The following is a 15,086-nucleotide window of genomic DNA, read 5'->3' as shown; positions in this document are numbered from 1 at the left end:
AACATTAATCGTAAATGCAATTGCAATTCTCATCAGGAATTTGGTAGGTGGAATTCCAACAGAAGCATCTCTGAAGCGCAAAAGACCCCAGGAAACTGACACGTCTTTAAAGATTGCATGCTCCAATTAACGTAGTAGTGTATCTAGGAATGCAGTAACAGTACAGAAAATAGTACAGGAATAGTAAGGAAAATAGGTAGGTGTATTAAGAGACTGGCTTGGCTAAATAAGGAACTCAACTCCAATACAAGAGCTCCAATACAAAAAAGCAATATTAAGAGGTAAAAGCAGAAAGAGATAAAAAGAAGGAATTTAGAAACACTGCTTGGGCATGAGGTGATGTTGCTTAGAATAGCCAAAACTCACTTTCAGATAAGATCTACAAGGAACATCAAAGGCAGAAGTTTCTAGCACTACATCAGTAGTGAGATTGAAAGGAGATAGCATAAGTCAGTTGATGCATGGTGTTGGTGGTTTAGGAACAGCAGACACACAGAAGGCTTCATTTCCCTTAGTTCTCATCAACAGACTCCCAGGCACTATGTTTATAGGCAAGATTTAAGTTAGAGAAGAGTAGCCTGTAATGAATGAGGATCAAGTCAGGGACTGCTTTTGAGAACTCAATCCTTAAGATTCCAGGACTATATTAATCCTTAAGATTAAGGACTGAACAGGCTGTATCGCAGGGAACAAAGACAAATGGCCAATGTCCTTGACATTTTTTCACTATTTTTTTTTCTACATGAGGACAAGCAAGCATTGGAGCAAGTTGTCCAATAAGGTTGTGCAATATCTGTCATTGGAGGATTTCAAGCCCCAGTATGGTAAAATCCTGACCAACTTAATCCAATCTCGGACCTGACTCTGGCATGATCAGGAGGCTGGAACTGAAGACCTCACAAGATATCTTCCAACTTGAATTAGTCTTTAATTCTTTGCCTATTTATAAACATATAAATGATATCTGGAAAAGACACCACCACAAGCCTAAATCTACATTAATGAGGCACAATTGGACTTTAATGGACTTCAGTATACTATTTCTAGCTGGAAGTAAGTGTGTGATTTATCATAAATCTTGGTTCAGTAAAACCAAGTAGGGAAATCAGCTGATTTCATTAGAGAATAGCCTAAGCCTGTTTCTTGAGGCAGACATGAGATAACTAACTTAGATAACAAGTATAACATATGAAAACTGATATGAAAGATGTAAGCAGCACTAAATAGCCCTTACCTTTCTTAGTCAGCTAAATTACCAGTATCATTCACTTTGAAGCTCTGCTAGCCAGGCCTCTGGAAACATGCTTCAGATCAGCAATATTTCACCCATCCACAAAATGTTTTCATTTTGTGTGTTTAGTATCTTTTCTATAGACCAAAAAGGTTTTAACTAAGTAATCATATGGTATTGCGAAGAATTGATACAAAGGCACTCAATTGTCTTTTTTAAGAATCTTATCCAATTTTTAATAATTCAGAGTTATTCAATTCACTTCATTTCATACAAAATTGAATTTTCCCATATTATCTAAAAAAGTCTGTTGAGTTTTCCCACACAGATAAAACAAAAAATGTCTTTTACTGATTTAATCTGATACTGTTGCTGAGTATAGACTTTCAAAATATTGTGCTTGCTCATGAACAGTGATAGGCCGATACTATAAATGGATTGATTGAAATCTTTGGCACCCACTGCTCAGTATCTGAATAAATGTCTGACTTACTCTTTGCTGAAAGGAATTTCAGTATCAATTTAATAAAAAGATAAATGTTTGATCTTCAGTGCATGTACCTTAAATTAAACCCAGCTTCTTCTTCTCTAATATATTAATTGTATAAAACAGATTTTTTTTTCACAGTATTCTTTAAAATACTTTAATATACTTTGTATGTCCTTTTGTTGTATCTTTATACCATCTTTATTCCATGACTGTAGTGTTAAAACTAATATACTTCATTTTAGTATGCTAAAATTGAGTACTTCCATGCTTTTATTAACTAATAACCCACTACTTTATACTTTACCAATTGCTTTACTCTAAAGACGTGTTCATAAGATATATTTGATTTCATTCTGGTATTTAGCATGCAAAAGTAATTTAGGATTCTTACTCACTTGAATGTTATTTGTACAATATAACTACTTCAGTTCTTACTAAAACACATGCTCCTTTTTTATCCTCTTTGTGTGTGTGTGTGTGTGCTATTAAATGAGAAAAATAAATCTCTAGTATTCACTTTTGGAAAATAATCATACATCACTTATCTCTAAAACAGGAACATGTAGGAAACATGCACAAAATGCCAAAAATTAGAAAGAAAAACATATTTTCTGCTGTAAATTTATAATTTGGAAACTCACAACACTTCAGCAATCTATAATAATGATCACTTGATATACATTTGCAAATCTATATCATACTCTAAATTTAAGATCTTACCAATAGGGCTTAAAGGAAACTGGAAATGTTACTGACTCACAAGGATTGTTGTACAAAACTTTTTTTAAGCTTTACATTGCCATTTTTAACTTTCTGCCAGAGTCTCCATTGATTCTGTTCTACCCTTTGACTTCTGAGCTATACAAGTTCCTGCAAACTTGGCAAACAAAGTACAGCCACTGCAAAATCAGCAGGGCAAGGGCCGAAGGAGGGTACTTTTCTGAGGAAATACCATTCATATTTTTGAAGAAGACTTCCTCTATAACACAAAAAATACTCCAAAAGAAAAGCTGCAACCCACAATAGACATTTTTTCTTAGTACCTTGCTGTGTTTTTCATGCTGTGCACTAATTTAAATTATTTCTATGGGCACAGCAAGGTACTGTCTTTTTTAAAGAGAAAAATTCTTCTCCTTGCCCTTTTTCTTCTGCTTCCTAGCTCCTGGGATTGAAAGCTTTATTTCTTTGCTGTTGGCAAATTCCAATTTTAATAACTTTAGATGTGCGTGCTGTATACATATATATATTTATGTATCTGCATATAAATTCTAAATTTTAATTGTGAATTTTATTTTTGTTTTATATTAGATGTTATTAATTATTCTTTGTTGACTTCAAAGTTTTTAGGAGTTACATATCACCTTTTCTCTACAATTCATGAAAAGAGCAAGCTGAACTGTTGTGCTCAGCATGAAAACTATGCTGGGCTGGGGGGTGCTGCAAAGAAATTCTAGATCCCACAGCATACCAGAAAAGTAATGTTAGACTCGAGCTAATGCTCAGGAAATGTAATGAACATGGAAGAAAATACTGTCAACTTATTTTTTATAAAAAAATATTTAGAGCAGCAATTTCTCCACAGGATTTGACTCCAGCAAGTCCAGTCCTTGGGGAGTGGTGAAACACAAAGCATGCCAGAGCTTGAACAGCAATGTAAACAAAATGTCATTCCATTCATTTGCTGTTGTTTGAAAGCATAGTTGTCACTTCACCTTGCTATAGAATCATCAATAATTTATCTGCAACTGCTTCTCAATGGGATTACTTGGGTAAGATTTACTCACATAAGTTAAGTCTACTGATATAATGCTTTTGCTTATGCAGCAGTTTCTAAGACAGGGATACTAAGAAAGCAAAAGTGACAAAAATTAAGAAATTTTTATTTATTTGTTTTGTCTTTGTTTTACTTCCAATTAAAAGCAGGCAATCAAAAGGTCTTTGCAACTGTGCATATATTGTACAATGAAAAAAAAGAGGTCGGGGGAATGCTTAGTCTTATTCAAAAGCTTACAGTAATAACTGAAGTTCTGAAGGATCAGGGTTAATTGCAGATAACCAGATTTTGAGGATTCAGCTATGTTAATGGAACAGTCTCTTAATACAAGTGAGACTAAGTGGGTTTAACAGTGCATGATGTGTTCCAGAACCATACTGCAAGAAGTTGAATATCTTTTTAATGCAGTTGATAAAATATCTAGTACCTTTTTAAGATATTATATTTATAAATGACAAGAAATCTGATAGTTTAATTCCTGAAACTCAATGATAGATTTTAATGAGATTTTTGCAAAACCATGAATGAATGAGAATATGGAGTACAGATTTATGATGCTCCTGGGCAAGGTTGTAAAACCAACTATTCTCCCTTGAAATTCTGAAGAAGTAAAAAATGCTATCATGACCAAAACAAGCAAACAAACAAAAACTACCATGAATAAATTATGAGAACATATTTGAAAGTTTTTATTCCAAGAATTAATATTAAAGTTCTTCACCCTCTTCTTCCCCCTCCTGCATTAAGAGAAAACATTGATTTATTAATCCTTCTGTCCTATGTATAAATTTCAGGCCTGGTTCAACAATTAATTTAGGATGTTGTTTGACTTTCTGGATGCTACACATTCTTTCAATGTGTAACATGCCAACAAAAGGTTGTATGCTGTATGTTATCAACTGCAGTGAGATATAATGTGTAAACTCAAGAAGTAATTGTTTGATGAGAGATGTATATATGTGTGTGCTTTGCTGCATGACTAAGGATGTGGTGTTTTTACTTACTATCCTTTACTAAGCAAAGCACTTCTAATCCTAGTGGTGACTCTTCATATGGCAGTATATATATTAAATGAAACTTTTTATTTTTATGGCTTGCAGGAAAGCCCAAGTCTCTCAGGCTAAGAATGAAAATTCTTCAAATATAGCCTAGTTCAAAAGTCGCCTTTTACCTTAAACCAATGAGTTTTACCATTTTTACCTTTCAGATTCTCTTTCCCAAGAATGAGCAAGCAGCTGGGGCCCAGATGCTCATCAGGGTTAATAAAATAAAGGATTATTTCCTAAAATATTCTGTTAACAGGAGGAAATATCATTTATTGTTCATAGACTCTTATCAACAATTTTCAACCAATCTCTTAGTCATCTAAGAATATCACCATAAAAATCAAGTATTCAGGTGATCAGACAGGTTCCAGAAATAATATCCTAAGCAGTCAGACCCAAATGGTTTTTAAAAGATGTTCTCATATTTGCTCAGTATCAGGATGATCACTGAAAAAGAAATACCTTTGAAAACATCTATCAAGGATTCACCAAATCCATTCCTCAAAAATATATATGTAGTAACAGATCATATTGCAATTAATAAGAAATCTCTGCAATAATTATTGTTTTCATAGAATGTAGCTCTGACCTTAATGGGTTATTTACATAAACAAGTATTGTAATATGGAAATCAAGTTACAAAGAACTTTGATAGTCAGACAAGATGCTTGGAGCATTGGGAAAAGAGATCAAATTTCATATGTGATAGCTTTTATATCATAACTCAAACACCATTTAAGCACAGGTAGCAGCTATTCAGTGTGCACAAACATGTGTCTGGAATATTAATTTTGTTACAGCTTCTTTTAGGGCTCAATGGAAAAAAAAAACACAGCTGTGTGGGCAACATTATGCCTATCAATTATTGACTCATCCCACATAGGGGGTGTATGGAAGTTTTTTTGCATAACAGTGTAATTTTTTCTTTTTAAAATAAACATGGTTCTGAAACTAGCATTTCCAGAAAACACATTTTCCTGGTGCCACAATGGAAACATTTTTCTTTCTAGAAAAAAGATAGAAGGATTCCTCAAGAGCAAAACAGTTTTTCATTTTTGTTTTAAATTAGAAGATACACCCAAAAGATTTGCACCATATTACTATTCTCAAGGTATGTTTTTTTTCAAAATACAAACCATATCACAATAAATTCCTGATTAGCAAAGTAATTTATTCACTTATGTTTAAATTAATTATCTTTTGTAACCTCATTAGGTTCCTGTTCTACATTAATCATGATTAACATTTTGTATTTTTATTTTGATTGCATAGATAACATTTCAAAATCAAAACTACAGCAATAATTAACACTTATAAATTTTTAGATGGGTAAATAAATTTGATCTGTGAGAAGTTCCTATTATATTAACATTTGTTTTTAAGCACGAATGAATTTTGGAGTACACAACATCTTTGTGTTTCCTTTGAATTTTATGTTTCTAAAGAAATTCCATATATGTCGGCCCTGGAATGAGGATGGAAAAAATGGAGCAGAAAATTTCTAGTCAAGAGAGAAATTTTGAAAATAGAAATTATATAAAGATTACAGTTAGTTCCATCTTTTTTAAGTTTTTATTAAAAAGAACTCTTTATGTAACATTTCTTTTTCAGAAACAATCTTGAAACTTTTTTCCAGTATTTGTTAAAATGACAAGAACAAGGAAAGAAAAGGACATAGAAAGAAAATAATACAAGAAGGGCTGGAATTTTTAAAATATTTTGTCTAATAAAAGCGTAAAAAATAGCCAGAAAGTGAAGGATGGCACCAAACAAAAGACTGTAGACAGAAGGCACAGCCTGACGTTTTACTGCTGTAAAAATACTAGCTTTGTTTCTCAGCTAATAAGCTACCACTGTTTTGTCTTTTGCTGTCTGTGTCTTATGTCTCTGGGGAGCAACTACATATAAGATATGTAATACAAGTATGCTGTGATTTTTGAAATTATTAGACTTTCCTGTCATTACTAGCTTGAATTAAAATGTTGCTGTACAAACATTTACAGGGTTTTCTTTAAACTATATTTCTACTAAGTTAGATCTAAAGGTCTAAGATTTAAAGAAAATAAGAAAAAAAAAAAGGTGATTGAAAGAACATTGCTTCATTCCATATCCAATTTATCTCAAACAGAGTATAGATGAAAAACGGAAAGACGTGGAAACGAGAAAATTCTGAACAGTGTAGTCTTCTGAAATGATGAAGAACCACTTAAGTTTCTAAGTTACTTTAAAGGAATGTAATTTTAAATGTATGTAAAATGTTAGTCCTTGATAGTGTTGCAATATTCATGGCATGAATTTGTGCCCAATATATCCTTTTGGAGATAATATTCAGTGTGGACTTCAGCCTTGCTATTGAACATCTCAAAGCAAAGGGCCTTAATGAAGAACCTGGATTTTTACGGCATCGTAAGTGTGATTTGATGAAGGACTAAAAGGAATGATTTCCCTGGTTTGGATTCCTAACAGTAGAAATGAATTTATCATTGTAAAGTGAGAGAGAAAATAAGCACTGCATTCTAGTCCAACTTGCCTGTCCTGGAGTCTGAAGTTGATCACTTCCTTCATGATTTTATATTGACTAGCTAAAGCAAGACTGCCAGCCCTGTGATACAACGCACCTAAACACACTAAAGTTAGGAGTCACTTCACAAACACTTATGTTTACCTCTGGCAAGTGAAATGAAATGAAATGAAATTAAATTAAATTAAATTAAACTAAATGAATTAAAATGAATAAAATATCTGCCTATATGAATTAATTACTATACGAAGTATTCAAATAAGGAATCTATGATGGATAATTTCTAATTCCTCACCCTTCTGACCTGAAACATTTCACATTAAAATTCAATCTTGACTGTTTAGTGTTGACCCAAAACAGATATGAAATATTGTCATTAATATTTCATCTCTTCCCTACCATAGAAATCGCTCTGATGTTATCTCCATTCTTTTGTATGAAGAATATAAAATAAATATGGAAATGAAAGGAAGAAGTTGTTTGGAATGAAAAAAGAAAGAAATTTGTTTGGAACGATGAGTCAAAGTGGAGATTAAGATTTAACTGAAGTTCTATTAGCTTCCTTGATTGGGAAATTGAGCTGGATGTAAGCCCTCTCATTAAGTTTTTGGCAGTAGGCTGGAAATGCTAAGAAGACAGCTATTTCCTCATAAATTTCTTAGTTCTATTTGTTCTGAAAAACAAAATTAAACAAGTTTATCAGTCTGAAGTGATCTGAATCCCTTTCAAAACTGCAGTAATTCTAGAATAAGTCTCTTTAATTATTAGTTATAATAATTTTGTGTGCTTGGGGCCCTGGGCAGCCTGAGCTAGTAGGTAGCAGCCCAGCTGTGTCTAGATGATCTTTAAGGTCCCTTCTAATCTAAGCTTAAGATTCAATGATTTTATGATCACTGTAATAAATCATAGAAAGATAGAATTGCTCAGGTTGGAAAAGACCTTAAAGATCATCAAGTGCTATGCTACTATCATCAACCTATCATCAACCTATGCTACTCTAACAACCCACCACTAAATCATGTCCCTGAGCACCAAAATGACTAGAAACAATAGAAATGTGCATTTCATTCATGAGTATGTTTTGTAAAATTTTGGAAATAAATGCAGAATAAGAAATACTACAAATTACTGTACTTTTTAATTAAAAAGTTTAAAACACTGTCATATATAGAGAGCAGAGGTTGCAAACAGTGTTTGCAAAGTAGATGGGCAAGAACAAAAAAATTTAAAAGAATTACAATAGTAACTAACTCAGCGACTCTAAAATTGTTTCTCCTGCTTTATATATTCTTTAGCAGCAGCTTCAGCTTCACATGTCAAAAATGTTAAGCTGTAATTAAATTACAGCACATGTATGTCAGATTTAAATCATTTAGGAATAAATAATGTCTGTGTTCCCTACTAAAGATGAAAATCTCTGATTCTGAATAATACTATACTTTGTAAAAACAAATGGTGATTTAATGCACATAAGTCAAATCACTTCTGAAGTCCTAGAGCTCCAGCAGAATGATTCTGGTTAAAAAAGTTAAAGCTATAATAAATCTGCTGTTATTCAGATTTTATATAAACAAATTGTTAAAAATGTTATTTCTTTCTTTATGTCCATGATTGTAAACTTGATGTTACAAACACAAATAATCCCATATATTATTTGTACTCAGCTTCTTAGAAGTATAATTGCTCTTATCCTGAGCCATATATGAGCAACAAAAATATTCCGAAGATAATCCTGTAATATTCTCACATCATAAAGTTGTTTTCAGATTTAATATGTAATGCAACTATCTACTGAGTTCTTATTACAAATCTATTTATTAAGTGTACTAGTTTTTATTGCAGATCTTTCTTTCCTTTCAGATGTAATGTTCAGATGGTACAGATAAGTGATAACCTTTTTATATAGACTTCACCAAAGTCTTACTAATGACTTGTTAGATTTCTAGGTAAAATCAGTAACAATTAAGGTTGTATAAGGGAATTTTTTCTCACCTTATCTTCCATTCACTTGCATGCATGACATTATTTTCTTCTGTGCTTTATCTTCTTGACAGCTAGAGATGTCTCTTTAAAAAAATCCATTCAATGACAGGTTTTTTCTAGTCACTGAAAGAAGATAAGTCTTTTTGATATGTGCATTTTTATATTTATTAATTTATTTTTCTTAGATTTCTAAGTGTACAAGAAGGAATAATAATAATAATAATAGTAAAAAATATATTATTGATCCCTCTTTCTAGTTTGTAACATGAGGCTAAACCTTGTATTCCATATGTTCAGTTATAGTAGGATTTCAAAAGAGATTTTGAGGTAGCAGCATATTTTCCTTCTTATTGTTCATAGCAGCAAATGAACATGATAATATTATAAGGGTAAATACTGTGGATTGTTTAGGGAAAAGTCTTATGCAGTATTGCACAAGCAGAGACATAATGATTAGTATTACTAATGTCCCCCAGACTGTAGGAAGCATACTGTGCTAACAAAACTAATTTTAAAATATAACTTTCACACTGGCTTTTGTCTTAGTGAAATAACACTCTGTAATCCCAGATACAGAGAATCCAGATCATACCATACCTTCCTGCAGACTCTCAGAAGTCACAAAAATTGACAGCAGTGCCCAGTGTTCTTTTTGCTATCCCTTGAGAATATCTAGTAAAATACAGTTGCCTTCTGCATGGGCTCATGAGAACAGTCATTGTATCCTTCCTAATATAGTCCTGCCAAGAATAATTTGGCTGTAAACTGTGCAGGCCACAAGGGAAGTCTGAAATTTATTTATATGCACCAACAGCAATGAAGAAAGAATAATGGGAACTGCAGGAGCTCTTAGCATAATTACATAATATCCAGCAGAGCCAGCAAAATATGAAAACTAATTTCAGGAACAAAAGCGATAAACCTTAAAATGATCTTTAAAAAAACCAAAAAAAAACAAAACAAAAAAAAACACTTAAAATCCCAGAAAACTGGGAAGTAATTTCTCACTTCCATGATTTTCAGAGGGGAAAAAGTACTTCAGAGGTATTAAGTTCTCAGATCTTCATCTAGAGCTTATTACTTAAAGTATTTCAGTCCAGACGCTGAAAAAAAATTTATGAAGGTAGGCTAGATTGTGGAGTGGTACATGGTTTTATTGCCAGTTGAAGGCATATCCTTCCTCGTAGCCCATTGCCTCATCTGTTTGCCATTCTATTTGGATTGACGCAAAACGAAATAAGAGGAGTATTATAGTTTAGGTTCAGTTATTCCTGTTTCTCTTCCACTGAGCAGTATCAGAGTGTCTGCATTTCACCTTGTGCAATATACAGTCTAGGAAGAGGTAAATAGGAAAAGAGATTAGATGTGAAAGTTGATGTGCTCAATGGCATCTTTGCTGGGGACAGTTTGAAGGAGCTGGGCTTGTTCAGCCTGCAGAGCAAAGGGCTTTGAGAGACCTCATTGTGATCTTCAAGTACTTGCAGGAAGGAGAGTGATTTTTTTACATGGTATAATAATGATAGGACAAGGGGAAATGGGTTTAAACTAAAAGAAAAGAGATTTAGGTTGAACGTTAGGGTTTTTTTAAAAAAAATTTATTTTTACTCAGAGGGCATTGAGGCACTGGCGCAGACTACCCAAGGAAGTTGTGAATGCCTCCACCCTGTAGACGTTCAAGGCTAGGCTGGATGGTGCTTTGAGCATCCTGGTCTAGTGGGAGGTGTTCCTGCCAATAGCAAGGGGTTTGGAACTAGATGATCTTAAATGTCCCTTCCAACCCAAACCATTCTGTGATGTGATAATGCAGTTGCAAAAACACCCTATGACTTACCAGACGGGAATAATGATATCCGAGGAAAGCCAGATTTGGTGGCCTTAGAGTCCCAGGTGACTCCCTCCCTTCCAGACCAGATCAATGCAGGAGACTTTTTACCCATTTTCAGCAAGCATATGAAAACGTGATGAAAATAAGATGAAAAAAAAAGGGATGGCCCAACTCTACACCTCTTTCTAACTGATTATACATGAAGCTCACTGGTGGTATGTAAATATACCCTCACTCTCTTAATTCCCAAAAATTCTATATTCATTGATCACTTGAATACTGGCTTTGACTTTACTTCTATCATCTTACACCTGTGTTTAGATCACAGAGCCCTTACCCAGTCACTAGCTCAGACCTTGATTATTTCCAAATACTAATGGCCTCCTCCTCCAGGTGTCTCCTATGGGGAGATCTTATCTACTGTTACCTCAAAGGGCATTGTAGCGAAGTCGAGATCAGACTCTTCTCCCACATAACTAGTAATAGTACAAGAAGGAATGGTATTAAGTTGTGCTACAGGAGGATCAGGTTGGATATTAGCAAAAATTTCTTCTCTAAAAGAGTGATGAGGCACTGGAACAGGATACCCTGGGAGGTAATAGAGTCAGCATCCCTGGAGGTGTTTAAGAAATATGTAGATATGATACTTAAAGACATGGTGGTGACAGGCTGAATGTTGGGCTAGGTTATCTTAAAGTTTTTTTCTAACCTGAATGATGCTATGATTCTATGGTTAATAGTCTTTGTCTTGTATGGTGTCACTGATGAGTATACCAGCTCACTACTAGTTTTGCATGGAGATGCAAAGGTCTCCAGAACTTCCCTGCAATTATCTCTGAAGGTCATTTGTTTTTATGCATAGCTGTATCTTAAATTTCTGTAAAATCTAGCCTTGACACTGCTGTGAATTGCAAGCCTTTCACATTCTGTAATACATAGTGATCCCTCACAAGACCCTTACAGGATCAGTAAATCCTCGTCTTCTGTTTGGAGAGCTAAGACTCCAGTCTAGGGCTTAATCATCCACCCAGATACCTTCACAGAAGGTATACCTTCACCCAGAAGCTATGTCAAGTGGGTGAAGATGAGGAAGAGAAAGGAGAAAAGAAAGCACTGGTGTTCTAGGGCAATACAGCAGTGGGTTGGGGGGAGCCCAAGGAATTCTCTTTTCTTTGTTTTGAGATTTAGGTCACAGCCAGGAGGATTTTAAGCATGGAAAGATGGGGGCTGCCCTGAGAAGTGGAGGACTGAAGTAGCCAAGCTGTTCTCCACCATATCATGGCTGACAGGCAAGATCCCCTTTGATTGGAAAAAGGGAAATATCACTCACATTTTAAAGATATGGCAGAAAAGAAAATCTGAGGAACTCCAGATTGGTGAGCCTCTTGTCTATGCCTGGGAAGATCACAGAGCAGGTCACCCTGGAAGAGATGTAAAACATATGCAAGATGAGGAGGCGATCTGAGATAGGCAGCACAGCTTCACCAAGAGTAGATTGTGCCCAACCAATCTAGTAGCCTTCTACAATGGAGTGGTGGCCTCAGTGATCAAAGGAAGAATAAATGATGTCATCTGGACTTTTTTGAGGCCTTTGACATGGTCCCACACCACATTCTTACCTCTAAGTTGGAGAGAGAACATTTTGAAGGCTGGACTATTCAGTGATTAAAGAATTGGTTAGATAGTTGTAGCCAGATGGTTGTTGTCAGCTGCTCTATGTCCAGGTGGAGGTCAGTCATGGGAGCTGTCCCTCAAGGGTCTGTCTTGGGACAGATATTCTTCAACATCTTTATCAGTGACATAGATGATGGGATTGAGTGCACCCTCAGCAACTTTGAAGATGACACCAAGCTGAGTGGTACCCATCAAATGGATGGAAGCCATCCAAAGGGACCTGGACATGTTTGAAAAGTGGGTCAATGAGAACATAATGAGGTTCAACAGGGCCAAGTGAATGGTGTTTCTCTTGTGTCAGGGTACTCTCAGGTATGTTTACAACACGGGAGAAGGAATCATTGAGAGCAGCCTAGTGGAGAAGGATATGGGGGTCCCAACGTATGAAGAGCTGGACATGAGCCAGCAGTGTGTTCTTGCAGCCAGGAAAGCCCAGAATACCCTAGGCTGCACCTAAAATAGGAGTGATAATCAGGGAGAGAGAGGTGATTTTCCCCTTCTATCCTTATAAGGCTCCATCTGTAGTACAGTGTCCTAGCCTGGGGCCCCCAGTACATGAAGGATACAGAGCTGTGGTATTGGGTCCAGAGGAGGGCCACAAAGGTTACCAGAGGGCTGGAGCATCTCTTTTAAGAAGAAAGCTGAAGGAGTTAGGCTTGTTCTGCCTGGAGAAGAAAGGTCTCTTGGAAGACCTCATTGCAGCTTTCCAATACTTGAAGGCAGGAAGAGGACCAACTTTTTACACAGTCTAATTGTCTAGGAGAAATGGATTTAAACTAAAAGAGAAAATTTCAGTTAGATGGTGCAAAAGATTTAACACATACTACTCAGAGAAGTTGTGAGTGCCTTATCTCTGGTGGTATTGCATAGCCAGGCTGGATGGAGTTTCTGGTAGCCTGATCTAGTGGTTGGCAACCCTGCCCATGACAGGGGGTTGGAACTAGATGATCTTTAAGGTTCCTTTTAACCCAAGCCATTCTTTGATTCTATTAGTCTATGACTGAAAACTGAGTTGACCTAGGAGCAGGCACTCTGCTGTCACCCTCCAGTCCATGAATGCATTGGGTAGGGATGAGAGGAGGGGTCCATTGGCAGGCCCTGAAGCCAAGAGAGGATGGACTGAGACTCATACTAGGACAAGGTCTGGGACTGAAGATGATCCATCAGTATGGGACAGGGGCCTACCTGGGCCAGTGCTGGACACAAGTTGTCAATGAAGTTGGAGGTGAAGTGAAACTTCTGGACCTTGGGCTGGGGCAGACTGTGTGATAGTGAGAGCACACAGCAGACTTCCTCAGATCTTTCTCTTTGTGCTTATAGCATTTTGTACAGTAAGCACCTTGTTCATTTGCGACTTCATTTTTATACCAAAGAATGTGAAATACCAGAAATACACAGATTTGTTCACAGCATTGAAAAGATAAAAAGACAAAAAAAAAAAAAAAAAAAAAGACGAAAGGAAAGGAAAAAGATCTAGAAAAGTGCAAAACTCATGTCATAAGGGAAAACAACATAAGCCTTATTTTCATAACAAATACATAGTGAAGATATAATATAGTACCTCCTTGTGTGCTAATAATGTATCTTCCCTGGTCTTTGTATTTTTGGAAGATCATAAAGAAAACATTCAAAAGCAATCTGGTATTTTCACACTTTAAACATATTACAAAATTAAAATGGTTTATAAAATGACTGCAAGAAATTGATTGAAGTCTGGAAAATCTACCTGCTGTGAAAAATTAAAATAGATCAATTCACTTTATTTTTTCTAGAGTATTTAATGAAAATACTGTTGTTACTACCGATGCTTACAGCTTTACAAATTTCTGAGAACATAAGAAAAGATATAAATGAAATAAAAATAAAAAGAATCAAATCAAGAAAATAGAGAAAGTAAATACAGAATCAATTGCTTAAGTTTAAAAAGTAAATATATATTTAAAACAGCAATGATATCAAGTGCACAAACTTGCAAAAAAGCTTCGCAAAAGCTTTAAAGTCATAATGAGGTGCTTTGTTCATATAGTAATCAGTTCATGATCTTAACTTTATTTCACACACATTTATTTGTTGAATAAACACATAATAAATGTTTGAAGAAAGTTACAGACGAAAGGAGGGAAGGAAGGGAGAGAGGGAGGGAGGGAGGAAAAAGGAAAGGAAGAAAGGGAAAAGAATGGAAAGGAAAGGAAGGAAAAGAATGCAAAAGGAAGAAGGAAGGAAAGCAGGAGAAAAAGATGGTGAGTGATGTCCTCCTACAATCTTAAATTGCACTCATTAATCACACATTTTTGAGTTATCAAATTTTATACTTGGAATATTCCATGACTACTCTATGTACTTAACTAAAGCAAAACAACCAAATTACATCCAAGTCTATCCTACAAATTTTTCTTATTATCATCCAGTAAAACAGGATGCTCTCTAGCTAGAAAATGATCCATCAGCATTTTTGTGGTATGTGTACGGAGCTGCAAAGTTGAACAATATTGGCTCTCCCAACTATAGGCTTAAGTAATGAAAATGTGAAAATCAATAGCAG

General features: G+C 35.1%; 1 long non-coding RNA gene across 1 annotated transcript; it reads left to right on the top strand.

Annotated features, from left to right (window-relative positions):
- Positions 1-753: 753 nt before the first annotated feature.
- LOC149919915 (uncharacterized) lies at positions 754-4,759 on the top strand. Its single transcript, XR_016466121.1, has 3 exons — positions 754-1,053; positions 3,304-3,490; positions 4,703-4,759. It is a non-coding gene; the product is annotated as an uncharacterized LOC149919915 (long non-coding RNA).
- The last annotated feature ends 10,327 nt before the right edge of the window (positions 4,760-15,086 follow it).

This window comes from Phasianus colchicus, chromosome 1 (genome assembly GCF_987193195.1).
Source record: "Phasianus colchicus chromosome 1, bPhaCol1.hap1.1, whole genome shotgun sequence".
Classification (NCBI taxonomy): Eukaryota; Metazoa; Chordata; class Aves; order Galliformes; family Phasianidae; genus Phasianus; species Phasianus colchicus.
This window is presented reverse-complemented; position numbering and strand designations above follow the sequence as displayed.